The 17,043-nt window shown below is 41.9% G+C and overlaps 1 long non-coding RNA gene across 2 annotated transcripts in view; it reads right to left on the bottom strand.

Annotated features, from left to right (window-relative positions):
* The window catches only part of LOC307031790, a 102,384-nt gene that overhangs the window by 15,992 nt on the left and 69,349 nt on the right, over positions 1–17,043 (bottom strand). The window contains exon 2 of one of the 2 annotated variants that reach the window (XR_013806076.1): positions 3,451–3,540. This is a non-coding gene — a long non-coding RNA (uncharacterized lncRNA). Of the gene's footprint in view, positions 1–3,211; positions 3,541–17,043 lie in introns of those variants that run through there. The other variant, XR_013806077.1, reaches the window with a different exon arrangement.

Raw genomic sequence — 17,043 nt, forward strand, 5'->3', positions numbered from 1 at the left:
TACCGAAATCTGTGTTGTTTGGATACATTGTTGAATAGTTATGAGTATTTCTTTCTAAGCCCCGCCTTTTTGCGAGTACGTTTTGATTGACGGCAGCAATATTTATCGTCCTAACATGCTCATTTTCTACAGTAATGTGTCTGACCCTCCACCAATGCGGGATATGAAGTTTGGTGTTGAAAAACTGAAAATTGAAATTTAAGTGAACTGTTTTGAACATTATGCTAATTTAGAAGAAAAAAAATGTAGGCGGAGCTTAGGGTTCCAAGAGGATTATTTGTAGAGCAGGTCGACCCGGATATGTGTGCAAAATTTCAGGTCATTCGGAGTTACGGTGCGACTTTGTAAATTTATTCCGAAATGGGATTTTGATAGGTGGCGCTCTTGAGCACGTTGGAATATTTTAACCCATTGACTCCAGAATGTTGCAATTTTTACCGGTCCTGGCGTCCGTGCAAAATTATACAACTTTGTCAGCATCTTAAAGGCCTCAAAAACAGGAAAGATGGCGACTAAAAATAATAATAATAATAATTCCACCAATAACAATAGGTTTCCTCGCACTTCGTGCTAGGACGCCGTTGGGCCCTAATCATTATGTTATTAGTATTAAATACATATAAGTATTTTTACAACTTGTATTTAGAAATACTCCGTTGTAATTATTGATGCATAAATGTGTTCATCCATTCATTGTGGCATCTGCTATAATGGGGTTATTGTATGATATTACTTAATAATACAACACATTATAATATATGTTATGATAATTACATTTAAATTGTATTCATTTCTTATTTCATAGTTTCTCATTATTATTATTTTTATTTGTATCGCTGATCTTATTTTGTTAATCTGTGTGAATCTGTGCTATCCTGTTTTTCACTCTCACCCTGTTGCTGTTTGAACTACAGAATTTCCCCACGGGGATTAATAAAGGTTAATTTTATCTTAATGTATAAGTTGATTTACTTCGATCTACTGTACTGTTTAAAAACACCACAATAATATAACAACAAATATACTGCATATTAAAGCCAACTATTATAAAAGTATGAGCATCAAAAATAAAGAAGTGTAAGCATTTAGATAATTATTATGATTATTTAATACATAAAGACAATATATTATTGAATATCAAATTAAAATAATAAGATTAGATATACTTTATTTGATGTTTTTTCGTTATAGTAGCCTGTGAAAACCATAACAAATAAGTGATTAAATGCTCTTCAGCAAACACAACTGCAGAGCTGCAAACATTGCAAACTAAGTTATATTGAACTGTATTTGTGAATGAAGCGCCATCTCATGGTTAAATCCTGTAATTGAACAAATGCGGGAAATTTGGCAACGCCCTCTAGCAATTTGGCAACGCCGCCAACCACTGGGATCCGCTGGGTTTTTGGTTGGAATCCGCTGGGTGGAGTCCTATCTGGAGTGCTACATCTGTACCCATGAATTGGTGACTGTATACCCTGCAGTGATGCAAACACAAGGGTGAAAAAAGAGAGAACTATTCGAAGCAGAAAAAAAACAGCGTAATATACCATCTGACAAAGGCCAGCGTTATAATGCTTCACTTAACTGGCTATTCTTTATAATATACTCAGATCAATAGGAGACAGAGATGTTAAGTTATAAATCAAGGGTTTTTATTATTATTTACATCAGGGGTGGGGAACCTTTTTCCTTTAATTTTGTACAACATCCTCCGAGGGCCGTACAAATGATTGAACTCAACCTCTGCTTAAAAAAACTAAAATCACAGCCCATTCATTTCGCCTTTCTTTAATTCTGTGCAAAGAAGCAACCTCTTAATCCAGATATCATACCATGACTCGTGCATGGTTGTGGCAGAAATATATGGACACAAGATGTGTGCAAATGTATTTAGTATCCTATACATGTGAACATGATTTAAGTGTGGGGGGGGGGGGGGACCTAACCTCCTCTAGGGGGCATGCTCCCCCGGGAAGATGTTTGATTGTTGATGATGTTGGAAATTGTTGATGATATTGGTGATGTTTTTAATGATGTCAGGAATTATGTCTTGAATGTTGTTGTATTATTGTTGTATTGTTTTAAGTGTCAGACCCCAGGAAGAGTAGCTTTTGTCAAGAGCAAAAGCTAATGGGGATCCTTAATAAACATAAACACATACCACAAGGTGAGTTCCTTTTTATTTCGTGCTTCTTCACACATGCTCTCCAGTACAGGTTAGCTCTGAGTGTTAGCGATGCTAATGTGGACACAGACCATATTACATCCAAAACAGTCAGGCATTGTTTCTGATAGCAACTTTCTGATAGTGCTGTGGGTCCACATTTCCGATATTACGTCATATCGGACGCAAATCTGGATCAGCTCTGTTGTTCCCCCGTTTTTAGAGATTTGGGTACGGAGGAAAAGCGAGAGGGATTTATTTTCTGACGCTGCGTGAGTTCCCTGACACACCGGGGACACATCTTTATGTATAAAATACATCAAAAAGTGCATTTTGCATGATAGGTCCCCTTTAAGTGTTGATTATATTTCACATCATTAATCCAAATCTGTAAAGTAACTAAAGTTATTAAATACATGAAGTGGAGTAGAAGTACAAAGTCGCATAAAACGGAAATACTCAAGTAAAGTAAGAAATACCTCTAAATTGTACTTAAGTACAGTACTTGAGTAAATCTCCTTAGTTTCTTTTCACCACTGATGAACATGCAAGTAACTTTTCTCTTGCTTGATCCGAAGGACAAACAGCTGAAGTCAAAGACACCCTGCAGTCCATGCAGAACGACAGACTGTCAGTGGGACTCTGGGTTGGAAAGTACCATCAGAACCATGAGAAGAAGCGGGAGAAACACCAGCTGAGAGCAGAGGGGTAACACGCCAAATACACAGCCTCCAAGAGCCAGGTCTCCCAGCATGCCCTGCTGCAAGATCTGTTGGACTGGTCCGTCTGCCAAACAGCTTCAAATCCACATTCTAACAGATCCCATTTTAGTGTTATTTATCTTGCTTTCTTTATTGTTTTCTCTTAAAGTGTTCATTCTAAAACATCATGTTTTTCTGACTACTCTACATAAAAGTCAATAAGTACATTTACTTTAGTACTTAAATACAATTATCCATATTATGAAATGCATACATTTGAAATGATGCATTTGAAACATGTCTTCTACAATTCATCGTCAACATATGCTTTTTGGGAAAGTCACAGATTGGGCAGTTGTTGATATCCCTCTGTGGTTCAAGTTACCAACTTCTGTTGAGTGGAGAATATTATGACTATCATTTTTAACATTATAGTTCACAGATAATTCCCATTAGTAGGCCAAGTCCCCTAGGCACACACACACACACACACACACACACACACACACACACACACACACACACACACACACACACACACACACACCCCCTCACAATGAAGAAAGAGCGAGTGGAGCTCACCTATCACCACCATTATTACCCCTTCCCAGCTGTCCCCTTTGGGGAATGGACCGGTCCCTTGTCACCGACTGACATCTCTCCCATGGGTCTCTAATGGCGCACACACACACACACACACACACACACACACACACACACACACACACACACACACACACACACACACACACACACACACACACACACACACACACACACACACACTAACACACACACGTCAGACTATCGCTGACCAAAGGTCTGTGTGTGTTTGTAAATGTTGTCTAAATTCCAGACAGCACCGTTTGTGACTATTCTTGATCCGCTGGATCCATTCTTAGGGGCAGTGGACACAGATTATTTTGGGGTGAAAATAAATTAAAGAAAAGTTACACGTCACATGTCCATTGTCCTCCGGCCTCCTTCTGCTGTGATTGGCAGAAATCCTCAGGGGCAGAAAATAGTCCCAGTGTTTGGGCCTGGTGTGTGTGTGTGTGTGTGTGTGTGTGTGTGTGTGTGTGTGTGTGTGTGTGTGTGTGTGTGTGTGTGTGTGTGTGTGTGTGTGTGTGTGTGTGTGTGTGTGTGTGTGTGTGTGTGTGTGTGTGTGTGTGTGTGTGTGTGTGTGTGTGTGTGTGTGTGTGTGTGTGTGTGTGTGTGTGTGTGTGTGTGTGTGTGTGTGTGTGTGTGTGTGTGTGTGTGCATATGGTGTGATGGACATATCTCCTCAAGGCATTATTTATCAGTTATAGTTTAAATGTGAAATTCACCTAAATAAAATACATGTTTTACCTTTATGTATACTACATTTTGATGACACAAACACAAATGGTTCTGTATAATAATATCTAAAGTTGCACGTTTTAAATGCAGCTTTATGTTTTTTTTAGTATCTGAAAAAATGTAAACAGGCACATTGCACTCGCAACTTCTTTTGGAAAAGGGATAATATTGATCCAAAATGATGTCATTTTAACATTTCATGTTCTAATCCATACATTTGGACAAAATACAGATCTTAATATATAATACATTATAATTAAACATAATTATAGATAAGTACTCTTAATTATTGTTGCATCTGCATTTTGCTTCTCTGATCAATGCACCTGATAAGGGTTTCAGATTACTTTAAATGACAGATACAATATACCTAAATAATTGCAGCTGTTTAATAAAAATATGTATAACAATCAATGATTATAAGATTCAGATTTCATAATTTATAGATAAGATTATCATGTTTAACAGTTAATTTTGATGAAATATCATTATCAAAAGATAGAATTTGATAACAACAAGAACAAAAACACTTAATTGTATGCAATGATTTCATAATTACTACATAATACCTTTAAACCTAAAAGTTATAAATACAGATTAAAACAACATGAGTACAGTTAATGACATATACAATATCATATTATAAGAATGAACTGAATGAAGCTCAGCGCAAGTTATTTCAGGAAGACTCGTACACATTCACTCCGCAGCTGCTTATGATCTGCTCATCACAGGCTTTCTGTTAACCTATTACATTTCACCTCAATCTCCAGCCGCCAATCATCATGCTGCAGCCAAACTTTAAAATGGTTCTCCTCTCTCCTGCAGTCAGCGTGATTCCAGGTGTTAATGCTGCCGCACGCCTCCTCCCCATCCAGCTCCTCTTAATCATATCCAGTGCCAGGAAAGCTAATCCAAAGACCTCATCACATCCCCTCTTCATCCCATCTCCTCATCAAATACAGATATTCAGCATCATCACCAGTGTCTAGACCCTGGGGGTGGGGGGGGGCCTAAGATATTCTAAAAAATAATATTTGAAAACATTAAAAAATATTATTATTATATATATATATATAATATATAATTTTTTTGGTTAATTTTTTCATTAGTTTTACCAGAAAACTTGATTTAATTGTATTTAAAATAACATTTCCAAAGAAATAAATCCTTCAAATCTGCCTGTTTCTGTTGGAATGTGAAGGGTTAAATGCGTCTCTGCGCACTTTATGACAAGTTCCGCCCGCTGTGAGGTTTATGCAAGTGGTGCAGTGACGCGTCCTAAAACCCAGAAGTAAGCTGCGCTCGGGTTCCCTCCACAAAAAAGCAATGGGATTTTAGTAATGGCAAAATGAAGCTTTGAATGAAGCTTCGAACCCAAGCCCCCAGGAAGTGCGCCGGCCGTTTGGCCACCACGAATATTTTCAGATTTTCAGATGATTCCTCATGCTTTTTACAGTACTACGGTAGTACTGTAAAAAGCATGAAGAATCATCTGATCCGGCCCGGCTAAAATAACTGGATGGCCTACCTGCCTGTCAGCCTTCCATCTGTGCACAAACTTATCTCGTGCCCTCATTGGTCATGTGCGCGTTCATGTGTGTTGGAGGAGGGGCTCTATAAGGAAGTGGCAGATTTGTTCCAGCTGTGTATTTTCAAATTCTAGCGCACTCGAGCTGGTTTCTCCAAAATGACCTACCCCACCTTTAAGGATCAAATCTCATGTTCTACTTGAATGGCACGTGTATTAATGTATATAAAAGTATATTTACATGTTTCTGTGAGGTATATTCACATGTGTCTTTGTGGTAATACATTACATTATATTATATAACATTGCATTTAGCTGACGCTTTTATCCAAAGCGACTTACAATAAGTGCGTTCGACCAACAAAATACAAACTTGAAGAAAACAGAATCATATAAGTACATCAGGTTTCATAGAGCTAAAACATTTCAAGTGCTACTCAACTGGCTTTAGAAAAGCCAGTCCTTTATTAGTATATAAGTGCTTTGTTAATAATTCTATCGCTCGAAGTGGATTCGAAAGAGATGATCTTTCAGTCTGTGCCGGAAGATGTGTAAGCTTTCTGCTATCCTGATTTCAATGGGGAGCTCATTCCACCATTTTGAAGCCTGGATAGCAAACCAACGTGTTTTTGCTGATGGGAACTTGGGTCCCCCTCGCAGTGAGGCTGCAGCGAGCCGTTTGGCTGATGCAGAGCGGAGTGCACGTGCTGGGGTGTATGGTTTAACCATGCCCTGGATATAGGAAGGGCCAGATCGATTCGCAGCATGGTACGCAAGTACCAGTGTCTTGAAGTGGATTCTAGCAGTTACCGGAAGCCAGTGAAGGGAGCGGAGGAGCGGCTTGGTGTGGGAGAATTTAGGAACGTTGAAGACCAGACGAGCAGCTGCATTCTGGATGAGCTGCAGAGGTCGGATGGCACACGCTGGTAGACCGGCCAGGAGGGAGTTGCAGTAGTCTAGGCGTGAGATGACGAAAGCCTGGACCAGAACCTGCGTTACTTTCTGGGTCGGGAGGGGACGTATCCTCCTGATGTTGTAAAGAGTGTATCTACAGGAGCGGGTTGTTGCAACGATGTTTGCAGTGAAGGACAGTTTGTTATCTAGGGTCACACCCAGATTCCTTGCAGTCTGAGTCGGGGAAACAATAGAGGTACCGATGTTGATTGTTAGGTCAAGAGTGGTTCAATATTTTCCCGGAAGGAAAAGCAGTTCAGTCTTGTCAAGTTTGAGCTTGAGGTGGTGAGCAGACATCCACCGAGATGCAGAGATGCGTGCGACGACCTGGGTCTCTGAGTGCCGAAAGGACAGAATTAGTTGGGTGTCGTCAGCGTAGCAGTGGTATGAAAAACCATGCGGGCTAATGACAGACCCGAGTGAATTTGTGTACAGGGAGAAGAGGAGGGGACCGAGAACAGAGCCCTGAGGGACCCCTGTAGTTAATTGACAAGGGTCGGACTCCGACCCTCTCGAAGTAACCCTGTAGGTGCGGTCTTTGAGGTATGAGGTGAGGATGGAAAGTGCAGAGCCTGAAACTCCAAGTTCTTAGAGAGTGCGAAGGAGGATCTGATGGTTCACCGTGTCGAATGCAGCAGACAGGTCCAGAAGGAGGATGACAGAGGAGAGGGAGGCTACTTTATAAGTTTGCAGTTCCTCAGTGACAGCAAGGAGGGCAATTTCTGTTGAGTGACCTGCCTTGAAACCAGACTGGTGCGGATCCAAAAGGTTGTTCTGATGGAGATAACAGGAGAGTTGTTTAAAGACAGCGCGTTCAAGTGTTTTACACAGGAACGGGAGGAGAGAGACAGGCCTGTAGTTTATAACATCAGACGGGTTGAGAGTGGGTTTCTTTAGGAGAGGGTTTACTCTTGCCTCTTTGAGACTGTTTGGAAAGTGACCAGAAGTTAGAGAAGTGTTGATGAAATGGGTGAGAAATGGTAGAATATCAGGAGCGATAGTCTGAAGGAGGTTTGAGGGGATAGCGTCCAGAGGACAGGTGGTAGGACGGGCAGAGGTAACGAGGGTAAGAACCTCACTTGGAGAGAGAGGGGAGAAGGAGGTTAGTGTGTGGGTGAAGGGCGGGTCTGGTGACCCAGTGGTGAGTAAAGGTGAGTCAGAAAAAGAAGAGCAAATATCATCAACCTTTTTTTCAAAGTGGTTAACAAAGTCGCTTGACAGAAGGGAGGAGGGGGTAGGGGCTTTTGGGGGGTCCAAGAGGATGGAGAAGATGGAAAATAGTTTTTTGGGGTTGGAATAGGAAGATTGGATCTTATCTTGAAAGAAAGTGCTTTTTGCCTGAGAGATCGAAGCAGAGAAAGAGGAGAGGAGAGCCTGATAGGTTAGGAGGTCGTCATGGTGTTTGGATTTCCACTGTTTTCGCTCTGCTGCCCGAAGGATGGTTCTATTAGCACGCAGTGCGTCATTTAGCCAGGGGGCAGGAGGGGACTGACGAGCCTGCCGAGATGTGAGAGGACAGAGAGAGTCCAGAGAGGATGAGAGAGTAGAGAGGAGAGTTTCTGCAGCAGAGTTTGGAGGCAGGAGTTGGAACGAGTCAGAGGAAGGGAGGGCTGAGAGCACCGATGAGGGAAGGGTAGAGGGGGAGAGGGAATGAAGGTTGCGGCGGACAGGTGCAGAATTAGAAGAGATTAGTTTGTTATGTTTGGAAAGGGGTAGAGAGAATGAAATGAAGAAGTGATCGGATGTGTGAAGCGGGTTTACAGAGAGGTTAGAAGTAGTGCAGTTCCTTGAGAATATGAGATCAAGGACATTGCCAGCTTTATGAGTTGGTGGGGATGGAGACAGTGAGAAGACAAAGGCGGTTAAAAAAGATGTTAGTTTGTCTATCTTCCCTGTCTGGAGGTGGAAGTCTCCGATAAGTACAGCGGGAGGGCCAGTTTCAGGGATGTGTGAGAGGAGATTTTCTAATTCCTCCAAGAAGTCCCCCAAGACGCCTGGTGGACGGTAGAGAACAACAATGGTTAATTGTATAGGATGGGTTACTGTGACGTCATATAATTCAAAGGTGGACAGAGTGAAGTTAGGTAGCTTGAAGAGGGAAAAGCTCAAGTTGGGAGAGAGCAGGAGACCAGTGCCACCTCCTCTGCCAGTGGGTCTGGGTGTGTGGGTGAAGGAATATGCTTTGGAGAGAGCTGCTGGGGTGGATGTGTTGGATGGAGTAATCCAGGGCTCAGTGAGAGCAAGGAAATCCAGAGACTGCAGGGAAGCGTAGCCAGAGATGAAGTCAGCTTTAGGAACAGCTGACTTGCAGTTCCACAGGCCCCCTGAAACTAGATGTTGGATCTCAGTGGAGCAGGTGGGATAGACGAGAGCATCCCGGTTATATCGATTAGGAGATACACGGGGCCAGTGATAGTTGCGAGAAGACACATAAACAGGAATGGAGAAAATACACATGATTATAGCATGAGGGGCTAAAAAACTAAACAAAATAAAACACCAGCGATACTTAGCTCAATCTGAGTAGGATTTGCAGGGGCGCGGGAAGGGGGGTGCTGAGGGCGCTGTAGCACCCTCTAGTGGCAGGGAGGGGGAGCGGAGCACCCCTGCCTGCAAATGCATTTTATTTGTATTATATATATTTATTTAATTTCATTGTGCCTGAGATTATATTTTATATTATATATTATTATTCAAATGATAATTTAAAACTATATAATACATTATTTTGCTTCAGGGAAGAAAAATAAAAAAGATGTGGAAAAAAAGTTTGTTGATAGTTTTTAGTCGGCTACTTTTAACGTGACACACAACAACACAAGTAACTGACATGGCGCGAAAACGGATATCAGAATTTTTTCTCTCTAACAACGCTAAATCTGCTAAACATATTGAGTTAGAAGATGCAGGGGCAGGAGGACATTTGTCTACAACCACCAACAACGAGCACCAGCCTCCTAGCAGCAGCACCGATGAAACAGGAGCTAGCAGTTCAGCTGTGGCTAACGCTAGCCATGGCCACACACCGGCAGGTGGTGCAGTTGACAAGCCAGACCCGACACCTAACGTTTTGGGGTTTGATGAGCCGTGTCGACCAGACATAAGTTTTTTTGCCAGGAAAATTGGGACAGAGACCTTCGAGCGGTCATTTCAGAAAAGCTGGTTTACCCGCTGGAAATGGGTGCATTATGTCACGGAGAAAGACACCGTTCTTTGCTTCCCCTGTTGCAAAGCCATAGAGAAGGGCTTAAGACATAATGACAGAAAGACAAGTTCATTTACAGTAGGAGGCTTTTGTAACTGGCGTAAAGCAACCACAAAGTTTAGCCAGCACGAGTTGTCTGACATTCACTCAGAATTGGAGAGAATGCTTGCTCTCAACAATACTCCCATTAATGCACTACTGTCGGAGATTGTTGAGAAAGAGCAAAGAACGGCCAGAACAGTCCTAGAACTAATATTCAGATCAGTAAGATTCATCGTCAGTTTAGGACTATCATTAAGAGGCCATAACAATCAAGATGGGGTGCTATGGAAACTGATGATAGAGCGGACCTTTACATTGCCAAAATGCCGGGAGTGGCTGCAGCGAAGAGACAACTGGATGTCCGACACGGTACAAAATGAAATACTGGAGATATTCGCCCATGCAGTTCAAAGAGAAATCGTGTCCGAAGCGAGAGAGCATTCTTTCTATGGTCTTACTGCAGATGCGACCACTGATATAAGTACATCAGAGCAATTTTCCATTGCTTTGCAATACGTGGATTCAAAACTTGGGGCAGTGAATGCTTTCCTTGGATTTTACGGTGCACCTGATTCAACTGGAGAAACACTTTTTTCTTGCATAAAGGATTTTTTTCTGCGCTTGAATTTGCCACTGGAGCGTCTCAGGGGATTTTGCTTCGATGGTGCTGCGAATATGTCGGGCCGCATCTCGGGTGTGCAAGCCAAACTAAAAGAGCAGTGTCCATCTGCACTATACGTGCACTGTAGTAACCATGCACTTGATCTGGTATTACAAGAAGTGGCGAGGGAAGTTCGTGTTGTTGCATACACATTAAACTTTGCACGGAGTGTCTCAGTGGTGGTCGGGGAATCATCAAAGCGCAAGATGCTGTTCCAGTCCATGTTTGGTTATGATGAGGCGGTTTGCAACTTGCTGTCATTATGCCCGACTCGGTGGGCCGTACGCACAAGGGTGATTTCACGGGTTGTCTCCTCATATACAGAACCTTCTGCAAACACTGAAGATGCTTGAGCAAGACAAGACAGTCAGGGGAGATACTCGGGCAAAAGTATCTGGTCTATACAAACAAGCCACAAAAGCCAAAACATACTTTGGCCTTTTGTGCTGTGAGGCTCTTTTTGGACCATGCGAGACTGTAGCCAGAGCTCTCCAAAGTGAGAAGGCAAGTGCGAAGGGGGCACTGGAGCGTGTGAGTGCGCTACGACAGCGCATGCATGGATTGAGAGAAGATGGATTTATCGAGGAGATGACTGTCAAAGTGGCTGCTTGTGCAGAAAGAAACAACCTGAAAATGCCCCTTCCTCCACGAACCAACAGAACCCCTGCCCGATTAAGAGATACGGAGGAGACAGAGGCCATCGTGACTGATGTAGGAGAGCAGCAGTGGCGGCGTGAGTTCTATAAGGCCTTGGATCTTGTGACAGCTGAGCTGGATCGCCGATTCGACCAAGAAGGCCTACAAGTCGCTGCCCTGAGAGAGCAAACTGTCATCAATGCCGCAAACGGAGAATACTTAGGCATGAGAGAGATCACTGCTGCACAGGTGCCCGATCAGTTTGATAAATCTCGTCTACATATGCAGCTCACATTGCTGGGTAACCTCTCCAAGACAAAAGGACTCAAGACAGCTCAAGACGTTGCAGGATTCATCGGAGCACTGCATCCTCAAACAAGGGAACTCCTGACAGAAGTGGAAAAGTTGATCGAACTTTGTCTATGTCTACCTGTCTCTGCTGCTTCCTCTGAGCGTTCCTTCTCCACCCTTCGCCGCCTCAAAACCTGGCTTCGGAGCAACATGACACAGAGACGACTGACACACCTGGCCGTAATGCACGTAGACAGTGACATTCTTGATCGGATTGACATCCAGCCACTGATGAAAAGATTCATCGACAACACCCTTGAACGGAAGTCCACATTTGGGGTCTTCAAATAGGTAAAACATGCATTATTAATCATTTTTGGTTATTTGCTGCCGCCGTGCATAATACTGGTTAATATCATGTTTGTGGTATTTGAATTATTAACTTATGGTTATTGCTGCTGCCGCCGTGCATAATCTGTATTGGTCAATATAATGTTTGTGGTATTTGAATTATTATGTTATGGTTATTGCTGCTGCCGCCGTGCATAATCTGTATTGGTCAATATCATGTTTGTGGTATTTGAATTATTATGCTATGGTTATTGCTGCTGCCGCCGTGCATAATCTGTATTGGTCAATATCATGTTTGTGGTATTTGAATTATTATGTTATGGTTATTGCTGCTGCCGCCGTGCATAATCTGTATTGGTCAATATCATGTTTGTGGTATTTGAATCATTATGTTATGGTTATTGCTGCAATAAATTCCACATTGTTGGTAAAATAATATTTTACATATTTGTAGTGTGTGTGTGTGTGCTCGCGCTCTTGTGCGTGCTCTATATTGCCCGTAATAGTGTTCACTGGAGTCCACTGTTATGCCACTGTGTACCGGTACCGAAGTGGGCCGGCATATAATGACAGCAGATGCAGTGTGCAGGGCTGTGTTAATTTATGTTACTGTTGGCAATAGCATTAGTTGACTGAGAAAACCGTAATCTCATAATGACTATTAGAATCATTTGTTGGTTAGACCACATGGCATTGATTGAATGTCTGAGCTGCATGTGCGTTGGCACTTCTTTTTGTTTACAGCCAGGCACAGGCAAACATTTTGGACTATACCCATTTGCTGACTCCTACATATCCACTTTGACACACTTCACACATGACACGGACATTTTTAAGAAACCTTAACTAAAGGAAGGTTTCATTTTGCACCTTACTCCTGTTGTCCATCTCTTTTATGTTATGGCTTGACTCTGGGGAATCTAGCCATAACAGTATACAGTATCTGAGCATAGTAGATGAATAATTTATCTGTAGGCTACAAGGGTGGCCCGCATGTGTGGGCGGCGGGCCGGTGTGTGGGCCGGTGCGTCTGAACGTCCCGGGCTGAATTTGTGTCCCAGTCCGCCCCTGACTGTGTGTGTGTGTGTGTGTGTGTGTGTGTGTGTGTGTGTGTGTGTGTGTGTGTGTGTGTGTGTGTGTGTGTGTGTGTGTGTGTGTGTGTGTGTGTGTGTGTGTGTGTGTGTGTGTGTGTGTGTGTGTGTGTGTGTGTGTGTGTGTGTGTGTGTGTGTGTGTGTGTGTGTGTGTGTGTGTGTGTGTGTGTGTGTGTGTGTGTGTGTGTGTGTGTGCTCTTGTGCGTGCGCTATATTGCCCTTAATAGTGTTCACTGAGTCCATTGTTATGCCACTGTGTGTGTGTGGTTTTGCCCCCGCCCCCCCTCCGTGCTGTCTGGTGCGTAATTAGCACATCGGACAGCACCTCGGCACCCCCACTCAAAATACCTTCCCGCGCCTCTGAGGATTTGCCTCCCTCGTGACTTCCGCAGGACTCGAATGTCTTTGTCTGTCTAACGCTCCAGGAAAGTTACCTAAAATGGACACCTGATTGCTGATTTCACACAGCTGTGGGGCCACGCCCCTTTAATTAGTTAATTCTCTGCAGCTGGTGGCCCTCAAAGGAAATCTAGACTGTCTCCCTCCTGAGTTGTTATTGTATTTTGGTAATAATAGTCTTACAATTACATTAAAGCCTAAGTTATGAGTTTAACCCTTAATACAGTTACACCTACTGAATAAAGCTCTTAGTATTCTACAAATGTTTAAATCAAAGTTAACCCTAGCAAATGAGTTGTCCCAAGTTTCTGCCTGACAGATACTGTAGCGGTTTTGAGATTTAAAATCACAATTTCAGTCAGATCAACTACAGAGCATTTATACAGAGTACACAGACTAAAACAGAGAAGTCTAAAAACAGAATGTTACTCACACAATTCTAGAAGTCACCAGTTGTTATCCTGTCAAAATCGAGTTGCACACTGGCAGGTCAGTGACCAGGGTGAGACTTAAATACAGTTTATGGGGGAAGTGGATTTAAATACAGTTTCTGGGGGGGAAGTGGCCACAGATCAGAGCTGATGGGCCTCAATCGAGACTGCCTCCCTCCTGACTTGTTATTGTATTTTCAGTGGCACTGAATGGTATTATAATTACATTAAAGCCTAAGTTATGAGTATAACCCTTAATATAGTTACACCTACTCAATAAAGCTCTTAGTATTCTACAAATGTTTAAATCAAAGTTAACTCTAGCAAATGAGTTGTCCCAAGTTTCGGCCTGACAGACACTGTAGCGGTTATGAGATTTAAAATCACAATTTCAGTCAGATCAACTACAGAGCATTTATACAAAGTACACACACTGAAACAGAGAAGTCTAAAAACAGAATGTTACTCACACAATTCTAGAAGTCACCAGTTGGTATCCTGTCAAAATCGAGTTGCACACACAGGTGGTTTTGGAAAATCATTAAAGTAGAGAACTGCAAAGCTTTATTCTTAATGGTTTCCCTCCTAACGTAGAAAGTGCACACTCTGGTGTCTGGACGTTTCACCATGGAAATCACAAACATGACTTGAAAAACACTAAATTTCAACCCATCCTTAACACACCAGTATATATTGCCAGTATAAACACTAAAAAGATAAAAACAAGGAAATTGAAATTCTTATTCGTGTAATAATAACTTTGTTTTAACTCAACAATCATAACAATACTATATCATTTGCTAAAACTGTATATGAGAGCTGTAAGGCAAGGCAAGGTCATTTTATTTATATAGCACTTTTCAGCACGTGGTGATTCAAAGTGCTCTACAGATTAAAAGCAAAATACATTTAAGAACAAATACAGCATAAATACATTATTAAAAACAGGCATAATAAGCAAAGGTAATGAAATAAAGTAAATAAATAAACACAGCAGGTACAGAATACATGACTAAAAAGGCATACTGTAGTGTGAGTATGGGCAGCTCAATTAAAAACAGTTGCAAATAGGTGCGTTTTTAGTCTGGATTTAAAAATAGGAAGTGTTTCGGCGGACGTGCATGATTTAGGCAGTTTGTTCCAAATTGTTGGGGCATAATAACTAAAAGCTGTTTTTCCATGTTTAGTTGTTATTCTCGGAACAGAGAGCAAACCCGACCCAGAAGACCTGAGACTCCTGGATGCTTCATAGTGATGGAGTAGGTCGTCTATATACCTCGGTCCTAATCCATTTAGTGATTTAAAAGCTAGCAGTAGTATTTTAAAATCAAATTCGGCAGATTGGAAGCTAGTGTAATCTCAGAACCGGAGTGATGGGATCCACTGTCAGTGAGAACTCAAGCAGCAGCGTTCTGAATCAGCTGCAGCTTTCTGATAGATTTTTTAGTGAGACCTGTGACGACACCATTGCAGTTGTCGAGTCTACCGAAGATAAAAGCATGGACAAGTTTTTCTAAATCCTGCTGCAACATTAGTTTTTTAATCCTTGATATATTCTTCAGGTGGTAGTATGCAGACCTAATAACTGTTGTAATGTGACTGTTAAAATTCAGGTCTGAGTCCATCACTACACCCAGATTTCTTGCTTTGTGAGTTACTTTGTAGTCTGCCGACTGAAGCTCTGTGATTACTTTTAATCGGTCCTTCTTTGCTCCAATAACAATGACCTCAGTTTTTTGTTTGTTTAATTGGAGAAAGTTCTGAGTCATCAAGTCAGTGATGCGCTCAATGCACTTGCCCAGTTTTCTAATCGGAGAGTAGTCTCCCGGTGTAATTTAAAAATAAATCTGGGTGTCGTCTGCATAGATGTGATTGCTTAGATCGCTCTTTTTGATAATTTCTGCCAGAGTAGCATATAAATATTAAAAAGCAAAGGTCCCAATATGGAGCCTTGAGGAACCCCGCATGACATATTTATCAGGGTTGATTTGTAATTGCCTATTGAGACAACGTTTGTTCTGTCCTTCAAGTAGGAGCTAAACCAGTTTAGAGCTGTTGCTGAAACTCCCACCCAGTTTTCAAGACGGTCTAACAATATGTTGTGGGCAACAGTATCAAAGGCAGCGCTGAGATCTAATAATACTAACACTGATATTCTGCCACTGTCTGTGTTCAAATGGATGTCATTTAAGACAAGTGAAGTCTCAGTGCTGTGGTTAGGTCTAAAGCCCGACTGAAACAAATCAAAACCGTCAGTTAAAAACATGAAATTAGTCAACTGTTAAAAAACTGCTTTTTCAATCAATTTGCTGAAAAAAGGAAGGTTTGATATTGGCCGGTAATTATTCATTATGGTTTTGTCTAGGTTATGATATTTAGGAGCGGTTTAATTACTGCGGTTTTCAGGGCCTGTGGAAATACACCTGATTGAAGAGACTTGTTTACTATGTGTAGTATATCTGAGGCCAAGCAATGAAAAACTGTTTTCAAAAATCCTGGCGGTATGATGTCGAGGCTACAGGAGGACGATTTCAGATGTTGAATAATGTCTTCCAGGTCTTTAGCATTTATCAGACGGAATTGTGACATGGTGTCTGAATTGGCTTTAGGTGGACACAGGGACAGTACATTTGCTGTACCTGATGCAGAGGCACTAACTGCATGTCTAATTTACATGATTTTGTCAGTGAAGAAGGAGGCAAAATCATTGCAGGCCCTGGTGGATAGAAATTCTGAGGCTATAGACACTGGGGGGTTTGTTAGTCTGTCCACGGTAGTAAATAAAGCATGTGAGTTATTTTTATTTTTGGTAATGATGTCAGAGAAGAAAGACTGTCCTGCCTTTTTTATTTCCTGATTATAGAAACCAAGTTTCTCTTTATATATTTCCCAGTGAACCTGGAGATTTGTGTTTCTCCACCTGCGTTCAGCTTTTGCTGTTCTGACATTCATGGCTTTTCTCCATGGAGATATATTTTTGCCAGATACTTCCTTTATTTTAACGGGAGCGATGGTATCCATGACATTTGTTATTTTAGAATGAAAATGATCAACTAGCTCATTTACTGAGAAGTTAGCATGGGCAATTGAGGGAGTAAAGATCTGGGCAAACATTTCCTCTGCATTTTCAGTTAAGTGACGTCTAGTGGTTACCTTCTTAACAGTTGTATGGACGGTAATAGAGCTCTCAAAGAAAACACAGGAATGGTCGGAGAGCGCAACATCAGTCACCACAAGCTTA

Source organism: Notothenia rossii (genome assembly GCF_949606895.1).
Source record: "Notothenia rossii genome assembly, chromosome: 1".
NCBI classification, from domain to species: Eukaryota; Metazoa; Chordata; class Actinopteri; order Perciformes; family Nototheniidae; genus Notothenia; species Notothenia rossii.